Source organism: Grammomys surdaster, unplaced genomic scaffold (genome assembly GCF_004785775.1).
Source record: "Grammomys surdaster isolate TR1022 unplaced genomic scaffold, NIH_TR_1.0 126660, whole genome shotgun sequence".
In the NCBI taxonomy this organism is placed as follows: domain Eukaryota; kingdom Metazoa; phylum Chordata; class Mammalia; order Rodentia; family Muridae; genus Grammomys; species Grammomys surdaster.
The window spans coordinates 1,343,092-1,360,101 of NW_021621449.1; the positions used below are offsets into that span (position 1 = coordinate 1,343,092).

General features: G+C 49.4%; 1 protein-coding gene across 2 annotated transcripts in view; it reads right to left on the bottom strand.

The window, feature by feature from the left end:
- Nucleotides 1–16,605, bottom strand: part of Mical3 (microtubule associated monooxygenase, calponin and LIM domain containing 3) — a 179,644-nt gene extending 163,039 nt beyond the window's left edge. Inside the window, exon 1 of one of the 2 annotated variants that reach the window (XM_028761152.1) lies at nt 16,533–16,605. The gene's annotated coding sequence lies outside the window, so the exon portion shown is untranslated. The remainder of the gene's footprint in view (nt 1–16,532) is intronic. The other variant, XM_028761150.1, reaches the window with a different exon arrangement.
- Between the last annotated feature and the right edge of the window lie 405 nt (nt 16,606–17,010).

The window sequence follows — 17,010 nt, forward strand, 5'->3', positions numbered from 1 at the left end:
GTGTGTGTGTGTGCGTGTATGTGTGTGTGTGTGTGTGTACATGCATATATAGCTTAAATGTGTGTGTGTGTGAGAGAGAGAGAGCGAGAGAGACAGAGACAGAGAGACAGACAGACAGACAGAGAGAAAGAGAGAGAGATTATTAGAATGGCTTACAGGCTATGTGTGTGGTCCAGCTGGTCCAACAATGGTTACCTACCAATGGAAAGTCCAAGAATCCAGTAGTTGTTCTGTCCACAATGCTAAAAGTCTCAGTTGCTCTTAATATATGACAGAATCCTGAAGAAGTAGGCTGTAATCCCAGTGAAGAAATAGACTTGCTGGGGATAGGGAGAACACGCAGGCAGAGAGTTTCCTTCTTTCACGTCCTTTATACAGGCTGCCAGCAGGTGTGGAGACGGACCCTCCCACCTCAAAAGATGCAGATTAAAAGTCTGTCTTCCCCTGGGCAGTGGTGGCATACGCCTTTAATCCCAGCAGTCAGAGTTCTGGGTTCTAGACCAGCCTGATCTACAGAGTGAGTTGCAGGATACCCAGGTCCACACAGAGAAACCCTGTCTTGGAAAAAAAAAAACAAAAATAGTATATCTCCCCACCTCAAAAGATTTGGACTAACGGTGGGCCTTCCCACTTCGAATTATTTAATTAAGGGAAACAAAACAAAACAAAAACTTCCCAGGCGTACCCAGATGCTTGGGTTTTAACTAATTCCAGATATAGTCAAGTTGACAACCAAGAATAGCCATCATAGAAAATATTCCTGTTTTCAGGAACACCCACTGAAGCACTTGGAAGCCCTGGGATACAACATGTAACTTACAGGTGAAGCTGGGGGGTGGGGGAGGCAGGATCAAATCTCAAAAATAATAAAAAACATGCAAAACCAAGTGGGTCAATCCATCTCTCAGTATGAAATAAACAGGAGTCCCTATTCTATCCTGACTGTCCCTAAGTAGAACAAAAGTAAGTTATCACATAATACCAAAGTCCAAACCTGCCATTTAGCCTAAAAATTTAACAATGCACAGTGCCTTAAGAACCACTCCAGGTTGGTCTGTGGCATCACACCTGTCTACCCAGCAGGTCGTCCTGTCCCCTCTGTGAACCTGGACTTGCCTGAATCGCTTAAGGAAGCAACACATTGAGGCAGGCGGCTCCAGGCATACTGGCTGCTCACCGTTGCAGCCTTTTCCCCATTCTGCAGCCCGCTCACCCAGCCCCATCGGCAGAGTTTCAGGGAGCTGCTGTCCACACACTGTCCATGCGTGCTGATGCTGCCCAACACTTGGCCAGGCCAATGTGCCCCCACAGCCCAGCCACTCACTCTGTGCCCTCTCTGTCTGCTTTAAGGCTATTCTCAAGGACAGGCAAGAATCTGCAAAGGCAGATGACAGGCCGACCTCATGAAGCTTCCATGTTAATAGGAAGAAACACAGAGAAAGCGCTTTTTACCAAACACCTACATAGCACAGACTAAGCAATCATCAGAACCGAAACACAATTCTTAACAAAACCGAGTTACTTAAGTAATTTACCTAAGACTGCACATGTAGTGAATGGTGAAAGCAAGACCTAATCCTGACTCAAACAAACAAACAAACAAACAAACAAACACATAGCTGGCATGCTAGCCCATGGCAGGCACTCTGGAGGAAGTAACAGGGGACTCTGGAGGGAAGGGAAAATGCTAAAAAAAAAAAAAAGTTTGTTTTGTTTTTCCCTAGACCTCTGTGTAGTCCAGGCTGTCCTAGAACTCTGTAGACCAGGCTAGCCTCAAACTCATAGAGATCTGCCAGCCCCTGCAGCCCACAGGCATGGGCCACCACACCCTGCCACGCTAAGATTATTTTTTCCTACAATACAGTTGCCCAGCTGGGTCATAACCTCCTGAGTTCAGGCAATCCTCCTGCTTCAGCCTCCTGTAGGAGCTAGAGCCTCAAGTCCTGGGTGGCCTGAGGTTTTAGGGTTTTTAGGTGTTCAGGGTTTGTGGTACCTTAGGAAAGGATGTTTCTGCTAGAGGGGAGGGACTGTGCAAAGGCCCTGAAGCAGGCATGCCAGGAATATATCTAAAGCAAACCTACGTAACTTAAGCAAGGAGACAGGGAACAGCAACTGGGGCTTTTGAAGCCAGATTTGCTTGTGAAGTTAGACCTGATTCTGTGTCCTTCCCGATGGTCACTAGCTATTCTTTCATGTTACATTGACTTCCAAAGTCAAAGTGAACTGTGAACTCTGAAAACAGAGCCAGCCCATGACCTCTACACTCTGTAACCCCCAACTTCCAAAGTCTCTGTGAAAGTTGATACCGTTACATGTGTGCGTGTGGCCTGAGGATTCCATGGGCTACAGGATCCAAGAGAACATGCAGGCTGGCTGGGGCAGGTTGGCGAGCCCTATCAGCGGCACTCCTGCAGAAGTGGTGAGCATGTCCCCATGTGTGTGGAGGAAGCGAGGCAGGGAGTGAAGGGCCCTGCAGGCTGTATCAGACCACCCTGCCTGATTTTACTCTCACAGCCGGTAGCCAACACCGTCTCTGACAAATTTTCTTTTTTTTTCTTTTTTTTTCTTTTTTCTTTCTTTTTCTTTTTTTCTTTTTTGGTTTTTCGAGACAAGGTTTCTCTGTGTAGTCCTGGCTGTCCTGGAACTCACTCTGTAGACCAGGCTGGCCTCGAACTCAGAAATCCTCCTGCCTCTGCCTCCCAAGTGCTGGGATTAAAGGTGTGCGCCATCACCACCCGGCTATCGACAAATTTTCAAGTGTAAGGCAAAACCACCCAGTGACTTCTGAACTTTCCACGGAACACCAGACTCCAGAGTTTCTCATCAGACATGGGAACAAGGGGTACGGAAGATGCAGAAGGTACCATATCTTCCCCCTTGCAGATGGCTGGCTGACCAGCCTCTCAATGCCTGGCAAGGTCTTAAGACTGCGTCCGACAGGGGCTCCTGACTTGTGTTTCACGAGTCCTGGATGGCTTGGCTTTGAAGAGGTAGGTCAGTAATAACTAAGCCGAGAAGGGCCCCAGGCAAATTTACTAAGGCTCAGAACATTTACAAAGGCAGGCAAAGAGCATTCAGTGAAGTGATGGGGTTTTAGCTCGCCGCAGTAGGTCATCCACTTTACTCTCAGGAGACACTTCCTTTCCTTCCTCCTCCCTTACCTAAGCAGAATCACATCCCACCGAACTGTGCAAGCTACTCTGAAGGAACCATACACTCAAGCTGTGCGCTGCAACCTCCACAGGAGTCTTGTATCAGATTTACATTATTATTTACATTATTATTCATAACAGTAGTAAAATTAGTTATGAAGTAGCAGAAAAACAAATTTATAGTTGGGGATCACCACAACAGGAGGAAGTGTATTAGGAAGGTGGGGAACCACTGCTCAAGGTGAAGACAGTGATAGCAGGTGATCCTCTGGCCCCACGCTGCTCTCCCTCCAGGCTGCTGCTTGTCCTGGGGGCCACTGAGGAGGTGGCATACAGGAGAATCCTGACATTGGGACCACTGGCAGCCATTCCTGTGATGAACCTCTATCCGAGGATGGCAGTCATCTAGCAATAACAGCTACGGGAGGGACAGCAGAATCAGAAACAATCAGACTACAGTTTCGCATTGATGCTAAGTGCCCTAGTGCTCTGTACTCTGGCCTGGAAACACTGAATCTTATTTTTGATAAATCTGCACTGAAGCATTCTGAATAGAGAGGCACAATGGTAAAGTAACTGGGGCAAACGTGAACAATGAGATCTCATACATACATCTAGACAGCAGGCAGAGGGACTCTCTACTACTGCTCTTGTGACTTCTCTTAAGTAGAAAGCTTTGCCAAAATACTCGCCCCCAAATTAGCTCTGCCGGCAGCCCCAACAAGGTTACAGCAGGCCCTCCTGCACAGTGCACCTAAAACCAAGGTACAAAAGAAGCTGGCAGGCAAGGAAGCATGCGCAGGGTGACGTCAGACAAGCACCTGGCAGCACAGACAGGACTCTGCTCCCCTGGGCTTTCCCCAGCAGTGACACATGCTGGCACATGGAAATAGAGCCAGCTTTACCAAGAGGCCAGGAAGCACCTAACCAGAAGCTTCCGCTTTGCCTGAGCTCCTCCCTCTCCTCACTGCACTCTACTCAGAATCCTTTCCTAAAGGTCTCTGGAGTCAGGTCCCTTCCTCTTCATCTTCAGTGCTAACATCCTGGCCCAGTTCTTTGTCATGTTACATCTGATTCCCCGCTGCCACCCCTCACCCCGACAGGGTTTCTCTGTGTAGCCTTGGCTGTCTGGAACTCATTCTATAGACTTTGTACTCAGAGATCCGACTGCCACTGCCTCCCAAGTGCTGGGATTAAAGGGGTGAGCCATCTCTGCTGGGCTACGTCTAAATTATTACCAACTGCTGGGGGTGAACAAACTCCACCAGCAGTCAAATGCAACTTCCAAGTAGACAATGTTTTTTTATATATATTTAAAGGATTGAGGGGAAAACCAAGATGAGATTCATTCTATAATTGATGAAAGTTATATGAAAATTCATATTTCATAAATTACAGCATCAGTGCCCTGTAGCCATGCCCACCCACCCTGCCTCATCTTCAGCTCCTTTCACAACATTCCTGGAAGGCTGTCTCTGGGTATGGCTAAGGCCACTGCCATCCTGAGACCCTCACAAAGTTGGGCCTATTAATACCCCCTTGTGGCAGTGGGGAACTCTCAGCGACTATAGTCCTGCCCCAGCTGTGTGTGGTGGGAAAACACTTCAGCACAGAAGCAGAAGGTTGACGGGGTGAGGACTTCACCGAGGACAGCTTGTGGGAAGCCATTACTCACACTGAAATGGAACTGTATTGTGACGCCACTGTTTGGAGATGACCCATATTCCTATGGTAAGCCCAGTGTATTCCCAAGACAACACAGAAGTTTCTTTGGTGGGTAGTTGCCTCTCTATCTGGAGACAGTCAAAGTCTGTCAGACAGTGTCACAGAGACAGAGGTGAAGAGCTGTACAGAGAGAGCACCCAGCTCACAGAACTGAAAATGCTCGCTTCAGAAAGTGCCGACTCCTTCCACAGCAATCTTGCTCTCCCACCTCTACCCCTTTACCTGACTTTCAACATGATTTCCACGCTGTCACTCGGAGAGGATCCCACCTCTGTAAACTCTCTGTCTGTACAGTGTGCTGAGGCATACCCAGACCCTGGGAGCAGACTGGCTCCACGCGCTTGCTCACGGCTCTTCTCATCTTCTAGAAAGCTCTTCTCAGCTGGCCACCAGCCTGCCTTTCAAGGCTCCGGGAAGAATTCCTGGCTCCCTCTCCACAGCTCCCAAGCACCCTACATTTACGCTCATCACGGCTCTTACCACACCTCGAGGGAGTCATCTATTTGTGTGTCTGTCTCCCTGGCTACACCAAGACTCCACAGGGAGAGGATCGGATCGCATCTTCCTCACCTCCAAGCACCCAGGCAGAGCCTACCACAGGGGTTCAGCCTCACAGGTACTGAGCTCAGCTCCCAGAGAGCCAGGCTGCCATCACTGCCTACCATGTCACGGGCTCGCTCTCAACTCTCAGCCCCTGCTTTACATTACATAGCCTGTTCTCTGTGTCACCCATACACTCTTGGCAATGCAGCCTTACACTGAAGCACGGTCAACCTACCAGAGGCAACCTTCTTAAAATCAATTGTCCTTCCCAGGAGCTCCCCTTGCTATGCTGGGATTTGGTCTGGCTTTAGCTCCCATGGAGCTTATGCATGCTGTCAGAACTGCTGTGGGCTTGGAAGGGCTGCTGCCCTGCTGTGTCTGGAGGACAGTTTCCTTATATCCCTTCACAGTCTCTGGCTCTTACACTCTTCCCGCCCCTTCTTCAGCAATAAGCCCTGAGCCCTGGGAGAAGATGGTGCAGTACAGATGTTCTTGACTGGGGGAGGTATGGAGACACGGCTGGGTAGAAAGGGAAGGGGACAGGGATATGGGAGGAGTTGAGGTAGGGTGAATATGGTCAAAATAGTGTACAAAATTCTCAAAAGATAAAAAAATAAAGTGCGGAAAAAAAAGCTGAAATTACTAAGTGAACAAACATTCCTATAAACAAGACTGAGGATTTAAAAAGGGGGGAGGGGAAGTACCGTCTTCTCCCCTGAATACTCCCATCAATGACCTGGGATGCATAGGAATCACACCTCCTTTGTGGGCTAGGGGTCAGTGTGGAGTAGGTTCAAACCAGGGTCATCTCTCCTTCACGTACTGAGTGTCCTTAGGTGCATGCTGGTATTTCTATGTCCTCACCTGTGAAGTTCAGAGGACGCAGAACTGACCATGCATGTAAAACCTAAGCCAACACTGGGCACAAGCTGACTCTCCTAGGATTACAGCTGTAGTCACCCTTACTTTCCCCAGTCAAAAATAGCCCATACCACTTTTACATTTACACACACACTCATACATACACATACACACTCACACACAGAGACACATGCATACTTACATACAACACTCTTACACACGTACAGACACCCTCACACATATACACACTCAAATATACTCTCACACACTCACATACACACTCAACTCACACATATACACTCACACACACAGTCACATACACACTCACATACAACACTCTTACACACGTAGATACACACACACAGACACATGCATACTTACAACACTCTTACACACGTACGTACACACTCACACACACACTCAACTCACACATATACACTCACACACAGACACATACACACTCACATACAACACTCTTACACACACAGATACACACTCACACATATACTCACATATACATACACACACACTCATACATACACTCTCAAATATACACACTCACATATACTCACACACACACTCACACATACATATATACTCTCAAATATACACACACTCAACTCACACATATATACTCACACACACATACATACACTCACGTAAGACACTCTTACACACGTACATAGACACACATTCACATATATATACTCACACAGACACACAACCCAGTACAGTGAAGCCGGCCAAGAGGTGCAATCCATAAGTTAATGAATATATCATTTCAGGACATTTAAAAGATTACTAGTTGGAGAGAGAATGCTGAGTCGCAGGGAACGCGGCAGACAGTAATCAGAGAGCTTGCAGGAGTGGGAGGCAATTAGCAGGAGCGGGTGGGAGTCAACCTTGAAAGGGACAGCCAGAGAGGGTCCATGACAGGTGAGCTCCTCCTTGCAGCCCGTGATGCTCAAGCAAGTTTCCTACCCAAGCTTCTGCACAGAAACACGTTCCTGGCTCACTGCCCTAGGCCTACACTCCAGGTTTCAGAGGCACAGGCAAGAAGACCACTTGTGCTCACCACGTACCTGGTGGGACTTGGTCTTACTGTAACTGTGAAGCAGGATTCTCAGGCAGGCCACCTACTACCCCAATGATCCTGACAAGGAAACTGAGCCCAGGGAGGCTACAGAACACACATGAGGTCATGTACTCAGTCTGGTTCCAGAAGGCATGCTCTTAACCACCACATACGCCGGCGCCTCTACTCCTGAGTTAGAACCACTATGTATCAGCTGAGAGCCCGCAGGCAGGTCACCTAGCTTCTTCAAGCCTCTCTTCCCAACCTATTCGGTGGGCATCACATAGCTATGTATATTTAGTGTAAGCAGAAAAAGATCATAACATGAAGGACACTTCTAAATAGACACCAGGGTTCCCTTCCAAACCACAGCCTAATGTGTTTTGGTTTTTTTGTTTTGTTTTGTTTTCAGCCAAATCCCTTGGTCTCCTTTCCTATGCGGGGCCTATCTATGCCACTCTGGTTGCCCTGCCCGTTGCATATGCTCAAGTGTTTTAGAGCCCACAAGAGCTTGCAAAATAACCTGGGAACAGAAAGGGCAGGCAACTGCACGTGGACTTCGTGAGCACCGTTGGAGAAGACGGTACAGACAACTTCTGCCGTGCCAATGAATAGTGCATGAGCACAAGGCAGGCCAGCCAGCCCCTGCCAACACAGCAGACACCCTGACTGACAGTCCATGACAGGACCGGGCTCTGCCACACCAGCAAGCCAGGGAAGCTACAAAGGCCAAGTCCAGGGGCCTCTGTGCCTCTGAGGCCACACAGAATCGTAAAGAGGGAAAGGCAAGTAAAAGTGACACACAAGTAGGAGGGGTGGCTCACACTGTAATCCTAGGCCTCTGGAAGCTGAGTTCAAGGCTAGCCTGGCCACACAGCAAGACCCTGTTTCAAAAGCCAAAACCAAAACGGAAATAGGTTGTCATTTGTCCCAACGGTGGAAGATCAGAATGCTTGAAAGATACACAAAAATGTCACCTTCCTAGAGAAGGAATTATGTCACAAAATTCTTTTATTATGATAAAGTCCACTTAAGCCAAGAAGTCTAGACAGGGACTATCTTATTGGAGGGGGGCACATTTCCATACCGTCACTGTTAAGCCCACAAACACATCTCTAGGATTCCCTGTTCACAGAGAACTCTTCATAAGCAGCATGGACCAAACGTGCTCACCAAACGAGAGCAAGTCAATACACAAGGAGCAGTGGCAGGAAGATGCTTGACTTGTTTCCAGAATATAAAGGCAAATTTCCACTGGAGTGGGGCTAAAGCGACCCAAAGGTCTTTGAAAATACAAGACTAAACACAAGCAAAACTGTATTCCACTGAGTACACTCAGCAGTAAGAAGTCCAAGGAGGCCTTGGTCCGCATCAGCCTCCAAATATAGCAAGTGACCTCGAAAGATGAGCAGAAAGTGGGGGCTTGGGAGAGCCTGAAACAGCACCACAAGGCTCCACCCAGACTCCGAGTCACAGTCGGAACGGTGCTGCAGTCACAGCTGCAGAGAAGCCCTGGCAGTTCTAATAGTTCTGAACCCAAAAGTGACCAGTCGAGGCCCTCATGACCAGGACTGTCAGAACACCTGGGAGAGGGTGTGGCCGGCAGTATGTCCCCTAGGAAGGCCTGCTTGGCCACAAGAGTACCTGTCTCTCTTCTAGGCAAGCAGTGGCTGGGCAAGGACAAGAACACCAGCCAGCAGATCCCCAGTGGTGACTGCGGCGATGGTAGCCTACAGGAAGGGGAGGTGGCTCAGCCCTTCCTGTAGCCATGGTCCTGAGGGAAGAGCTACAGAACAACCCAACCCTGTTGACAAAATACAAACATCCCAGCCACAACCCCAGGGGGTAGGTAAGGCCTAGAAAGTCTCACTGTCATGTGCTAGAGACAAGGAACCAGCCTCGGAGGGGGGCTGTGCTACAGCAATGTATCTTAGTGCACTAGTCCAAGTTCAGCGCTCCCCACCAATTAAATCACAGAGCACCACACGGCACGGCACAGCTTACCGCTCTCACGCTCTCACGTTGCCACCCACAAACAAGGTAACTTCCTGCAGCCTCTGGAGAAGTTCTTCAATAAACATGTCAAGGGTGAGTGTGTCACCACCTGAAGCCCTCAGGGACTTTCCCGGCTCCTCTTGGGCTCCCTGAGTGTGACAAGGCCCAGGAGCTCTCTCCTTATTCTTCCTTCTCGAGGAAGGCTGGGCACACCGTGCTTGGTGAATCCTTGGGGCTTGACTCAGTTTACAACTATTCCCTCCTCAATCCCTCTTCCTTTGCTTCCTCAATGGTTCGTCTTATATGGTGGTAATTATAGGTTCTGCTTACACAACTTACTGTGTCTATGGAGATGACCTTTCTGGAACAGTGAGGTGTCCTTACTGTGAGATGGGGGAGGGAAAATGGCGTGTGTACCTAAAGCACTTGACCGGAGTATGGTCACTTGGGAAGGAGCATCTAAGAGTGGTCACTCTCCCATCGCTGACCCATCAGGCCCACTTGTTCACAGGGAAATACCAAAGACATTAAAGTTGACTGCCACCCCCTCCCTCTGCAAGGCTGGTTTTGAGAAGAGCCTATCTCGGAAACTACCTGACAGAATTCAAGTCTCGGGTTAAATACTTCCTTTTTCCATTTTCATAGGGAAATCAATGAGTCCCGCTGGTCCAGGCCTAACTGGGTAAAAGGCTCTGCTCTAAAAGTTCGCTTGTCAATTAATTATACACAGGCGTGGCGTCTCCAGATTACCTCTGATCCATAAAGAAGCCAAGACAATGATAACTGATCTGGGCTTCAGCCTTGGGGATGACCAACCCATGGCAGAGCCAGTGAGATGGCTCACTGAGTAAAAGTGAGCATTGTAGAAGCCTGTTCACAAGAGTTCGATCCCTGGGATCCACAGTGAAAGGAGAAAACCAACCCCCAAAAGCTGCCTCTTACCTTCACTTGTGGGCCATGACACACGTACATATGTACACACGGCACGCTATACACCACTAACCACTATATACATGCACACAAAGTAATAAAAATTTTAAATCAGCCAGGCGGTGGTGGCGCACGCCTTTAATCCCAGCACTTGGGAGGCAGAGGCAGGCGGATTTCTGAGTTCAAGAGTTCGAGGCTAGCCTGGTCTACAGAGTGAGTTCCAAGACAGCCAGAACTACACAGAAAAACCCTGTCTCAAAAAAACAAAACAAAATTTAAATCACTGAAAATTTAAGAAAGAGAGAAATTCATGTAAGTCACAAAGTAGAGGAAGGAAGAGATACAGACAGGGCTGTACTCAACACTTCCTAGATCACATAGCTCCGTGACCCCGGAAGAGCTTCCTCCTGCCCTGCACTGCCCTTTGAGAAGCAGACAGGCTGTGTCGAGCCTCCAGATGCTCCAGAATGGAACACTTAAGAGAAATCAGGCCAGACACGCTGGGACCCATCTTTAATTCCAGAATTGGAAGGCAGAGAGGCAGGAGGATCTCTGAGTTCAAGGCCAACCCTTGTCTGTGTAACTAGTTCCAGGCCCTGGGTGACAGAGTGAGACTGGCCTCACACACATACATCGCGTGGGGGTGTTTCAGTCCACTGACTATAAAGGGAAGGGAGAAGTGTGATTATGGTTTTTAGGAGTCACAGGCATGTGTGAGGCTACAGGCACAGAGTCAAAGGCCTGCACGGGAATCCTGAGACCACCACCCTCTTAGTCGAAAGACGGATGGTAACAGCATACCTTCCTGCTCCAACTGGCTGCTCCGGGCTGGCTGAGGACTCTGCAGAGCACTCACAACAGAGTGCCCACTCAGAGGGTCAGTCAGGGCTCTCCAGTGTCCACCACCATGATCATGTAATCAGGACTGTTATGAGCCTCATAGCTCTAGCAGGCTGTTCTCTGTGCCTCTCTCTTTCCCATTCTAGAACCCTGAAATCCTCAATCATAGAGCAACTAGGGAATGGGGTGTGTGTGTGTGTGGTGCTCTCCCCTTTCCCCCTCCTCCCCAGGCTCCCAAGGTAGAGAGTCTGCTCATGCTCCAGAGACACAGGCAAGAAAGAGAGGGCAGGCTGGACCAAACAAAGTAGAGCTCTGTCAGTTTAAATGGTGCTGAGGTTCAAGGGCCCTGCCTCAGGGCCACGCCCACAGCCTTGTGCATTCACTTTAAAGCTGTAAGGAAAGTCAATGGCAGTGTCTGGTTAGCCACTGGCTATGATGCCCTCTTCCCAGAGTTTGTCAGAATGAGCAGCCTGTCAGCGCATCTACAATGTAACCACACCAGCAGACCCTTGCAGTGCAGAAAGCCCCCTCTGCTGGCCATCATCCCCTCTCCTCAACTTCACGGCCAGTCTCAACCATAGAGGCAGGCAGATACCACGTTTGACAGATGCTGGGGGTAGGGGCCTCCTAGTGTGCAGCAGAAACTTCAATCCTCCCACCTTTTACTGAGGAAAAGACCCCCTCTTCCTATCTTTACCCTGGTGATCCCTTCTATGGTCCTCCTCCTCCTCCCTTTACCCTGGTGATTCCTTCCTTTCATTTTTTTTTTTAAAACATGCAGTAGTCTCCTCTTGTACAAGCCTAAGCAGCCAATGAATTAAGTCATTGAATGCTTGAGAATACAGCTTTCCTGTCTTGAACAGTTGCCTCTGCTCGCCTTCAGACAGCTGAACCACCATTAAGAAAACATGACTGGGCCTCACTAGGACAGCAATGCCATCTTGCCCAATGGTACATCCAAGTACCTAGGTGGCGGAGGACTCTGAAAAATGGAGCCAAAGACTGACAGGGGTTGACTGGAAGGGAAGGGAAAGTCCACTACATGAATTTAGGTGAATTTCCACACCATGTCCCCTCTAATTCCCACATAACTCCCAGAATGTGTTCTATTATCTTTGAGAGCTAAACACCAAGAAAGAAGCAGGTGTCCAACTTTCCAGCTAGAGCAGAAAGGCAGCACCTGCCTTCCTGCAGACCTCAGCCAAAGTGCCAGGCCAGCCGCAGATGAGAACGCCCGGGCACTAATCAGGAGTAGCGGTGCACAAACACCTTTAATGTCAGCGCTTGGGAGGCAGAGGCAGGCGGATTTCTGAGTTCAAGGCCAGCCTGGTCTACAGAGTGAGTTCCAGGACAGCCAGGGCTACACAGAGAAACCCTGTCTCGAAAAACCAAAAAAAAAAAAAAGCAAACAACGATAAGCCTGAGCATTAAGGGCAGGCTGCAGGTCGGAGAATCATTTCCCCAACCCTTGAACCACTTCCATTCTCTCTGGTCCTAACTGTCCTGTCTGCTTTTATTAATCTATTTCATTATTCACACTCTCCAAATTTAAATTTTTTTTCAGTTCTGTTTTTTTCCCCAAATGCAGGGGGTGGGGGAGGGGCAGGGAGAGTAACAGGAGTCAGGAAAGCATGGGGCTGTGGTGACACTGTCCAGAGTAGGACCCTAGGTCGGAATCTAGCCTTGCTTTCAGTCAAGGGCTTTCTGCCATGCCCTTGCCCCTGGAGCTCACCATGCCCTAGTGTGTCATGTATGAAATAGGGAAATTGTGTAGAAAAAGTTAAACACACCTGTGAGGAGAAACAGAAGATGTATACCTAGCCCAGGCGCTGAGGCACTGACTGGCAATCAAAGAACGGTGACATATGGAAAAGCACAGTGGTCTGCCATAAACCCTTCAGCACAAGAGCAAGAGGGGTGTGGACCAGTGGTTTCCTCCAAAGGTGTCAGTGGAATACAAGATGAAAAGAATCCAACACAAGGATCAGCGAATGTGAATTCACAGCCAATCACATCATTTCTGTTTCTTCATCTATAAATTGGGAAAACACTGTACTATATAATTTGACAGTCGGGCAGTGGTGTTGCACGCCTTTAATCCCAGCACTTGGGAGGCAGAGATAGGTAGATTTCAGAGTTCGAGGCCAGCCTGGTCTACAGAGTGAGTTCCAGAACAGCCAGGGCTACACACAGAAACCCTGTCTCGAAAAACAAAAACAAAACCAAAATTGACTGCATTACAGGCAAGTAATAACAATGCCATGGGGTTGGGGTTGTGTGGCTCAGTGGTGAGTGCTTGCCTGGCTAAGAGAGGCCCAGGTACCTGCCTCCAAAGAGGATCAATCAATGAAAAAAAAGGAAGTTCACTTCATCAAAGAAAAAGAAGTAACTGAATCCAGAGTTTGCATCTGTAAAAATGTCACACCTAATATCACGAAACAAACCAATGATGGGCCTTACTTTTCTAAGTACATTAGCTCTGATAGCCTTTTAATCTGCTGACACAACCAGCTGCGAGAAGGGAGGAGGCAAATGGTGGCTCCTTGCCGAGCCCAGAGCAGACAGAGTCCATGAAAGCTAAGCGGCTACTCCTGCCTGCTGGTCCAGCCTCTGCCATCCTGGCCACTTCTCAGACATCAATGCCTGAAAAAATTAAGTCATGATTCTAGTTCTACTTGGCCACGTCAATCCACGGAGTAAAATCCTTGCCTATCAGAGTAATCAACAGATCAAAGAAAGGGTCAGCTCTCCTAGTGAGTGCCAGGATCTCTTCTAGAACAGGTGCCATCCTATCTTTCACGGTGCAGCCCTAGATCTGGAAAGATGGCTCAGTGGCTAAGAGCACTGACTGTTCTTCCAAGAGATTGCCATTCAGCTCTCAGCAACCATGTCAGACAGCTCACAATCACCTGTAGCTCCAGCTCCAGAGCTCTGACGCCCCACTCTGGCCCCCAAGGGCACCTGCACACATGTGGACACACACAGACACACTCACACATATACCTTTAGGCAAAAATAAATACGTAAAGCGCAACATACTGCTGGTTAGACTGGTCACACCTGCAGTCTCTGTACTCATGAAGCAGACGCAGGAGGATCAGGAGCTCACTTGCCAAGAAGCATGGTCAGGTTGGTCATCCTTGGCTATATAGGGACTCCAAGGTAAGCCCAAAATATAAAAGACACTATGTCAAAAAAAAAGGGGGGGGGAGGGGGCAGCCTGGGTTACTTAGCAAGTTCAGGCCAGACTGGAATACACATAAAGAGACCCTGTCTCTAGAGAAAACAACCAACAAGCCAGGCAGTGGTGGCACAAGCCTTTAATTTCAGCACTCGAGAGGCAGAGGTGAGTGGACCTCCTTGAGTTCAAGGCCAGCTTGATCTACAGAGTGGGTTCTAGGACAGGCAGGGCTACACAAAGAAAACTTGTCTTAAAAAAAGCAAAACAAGCCGGGCGGTGGTGGCGCACGCCTTTAATCCCAGCACTTGGGAGGCAGAGGCAGGTGGATTTCTGAGTTCAAGGCTAGCCTGGTCTACAGAGTAAGTTCCAGGACAGCCAGAGCTATACAGAGAAACTCTGTCTCGAGAAAAAAAAAAAAGCAAAACAAAACAAAAACAAGAAAATGCATGAGACAGATGAGGAACCTCAATTTTCCTTGTTTAATTTCTCCTAATCCAGAAGTGTTTCACTTATAGTGTTTCACTTATACATACATATGCATATATGTAATATATATGCATATAATTTATTTTTTTACTGAACACCTAATATGTGGGAAGCACTGTACAAAGCACTTTTCCTACATTATTTCCAAAGCCCATTTTCTCTCCTACACCTAGAAACCATGTGATACAAACATCCTCGAAGGGCAAAAGCCCCAACCAGTTGGCAGTCAAGTTTTAGATTTTTCAAAAGTTAGCTCGAGGTGAAACACATAAAAGAGCTCCAGGTCCAAGTTCTAAAGGATTCTCTGCAGATGCTGAACTCGACACGTGCCATTAGTATACCACTAAAAGACAGTCTAAGACTTTACACTTTACAACCTTGAGCCTAAGAAAAGCTCACTGGAAGGCTAAAACTAACTGACTTGAGTGCATGTGGCAATCAAATACAGACTTTGTGATATCCTCTTCAAGGCCCTTGGGAGATGTGCTCACAGAAGGCAGCGGCAATGAACAGCATCCTTTGTGGCTGGGTCATGAGTGAACTTACTCCTGCCGGCAACAGCAATCTGTAAGATGTCTTTCTCATCATAAAATCTCTCTCTCTCACCATCAACCTAAACGACCGACTGTGTCAAACACACACAGATATCCTGGTGTTTAAATGCTACTGTCTCCATCCATCCACAGCATGCTTTAAGTAAACAAAACAAACAAAAAACCCCACTATCGGTAACGATCTCCATGGCTCTGCATTAATCCGTTTCACACAAGCCATAATTAAAGCCTGAGTTAAGCATCAAAATCAAAGCAATACGGATGTGGTGTGTATTCTTGGAAATAACTTTCTGTCTTCAGACTCGGGAGGAAAAAAAAATCAGCCAAGATACAAAGCTGACCCACGCTCCCAATTGCGCCGAGGCTCCTGAAGGACCCCTTCTTCCCAGCAACAATTGTGAAAGAGCTGGATAATACGATGCCTGCCAAGCAGAGACGCCAGAAACCTGCAATCGGCCATCACGCCGGCTGTCTGAAAACACCAGACAAGCCCATATCTGGGTAGGGCTCTCCAAGGTTATTCTTAAGCTAGTGATGTCTAGTGTGCCATGGGGACCTCCAACAGTGTTGTCACTTTGTAAGGCAGTTAGGAAGGGGGGTGGCAACGAGATAAGAGGCCTCGGTGGCTGCCTGTACCCCACTCAGCCTACCACCAGACGGAAATGTCAAGAGTTCTCTCTCATGGCCACCTGCCATAACGTTCTCAGCAACCTACACACTGCGCCTGCTGGGCTTCAGACTAGGGACATCGGGGAGCGCAGTCTCACTCCCCAGGCTGGGTCTTTCACCCTACAAAGCCTCCTTGGGCACACCCAGTCCAAGCCGCTGAGTCCCATTCCTACTAGCGAGATGGCTCTCTTGAGTTCTCCCAGGGCGCGACCTGACCTAGTACCCTACTCCTGGAGGTCAGGGACCCGGACAGGGGCCCGGCAGAGCGGGAAGCATAGAGGGGCTTCCTCGCCTGAGCTGCAGCTCAACCAGCGCTCCGGACCCACGCGTCCGCCAGAGGGAGGCACGAGGCACCGGGCGGGCTGGGACCCCGGGGCTGCCCGGGCGGGACGTGTCCAGCCACGCATCGGGACGCCGCGCCCACCCGCGCCAAAGCCGCCCGTGGGCCAGCCGCCGACCCCCGGCACACCGAGGCGCAGCGTGGGCGGGATGTGGCTGCTCCCCGGGAGCACGGCGCTCACCTCTGCTTCATGCTGCTGTGTCCTCGTGGCCGGCGGGGCCACCCAGCCGCGCGCCGGGACACGCAGCCGCAGCCCCCGCGCGCTCGCCCGCAGCGTCCGGCGCGGCAGCGGCAGCAGTAGCGGCGGCAGGAGCGGCGCCGCCGGGGCGGGGCTAGCACATGGGAGGGCGGGGGCTGCGGCCCTCCAGACTGGACCACCGACCCCAACGGGGGCGCGCCTGCTCAGTCCTCCCGCACCTCACTCCTGCTCCTCGCTCTCAGAGACCCGGTTGTCACCTTCAAGATCGGTCCTATCAAAATCTCGCGGGTCACAAGCAGAAGATAAAGAAATGCATAGCTGCCAGTCCCTCCCCCTTGCTCTCTCACCCCCTCGGCATGGACCATATGGTACATTCCTGAAAGCCCAACGGAGTTGGAGAGGAACGAGGTGATTGGCTGGGAATCTTGGAAGGGGCGAGAAGCTACACAAAAGAGCCAAC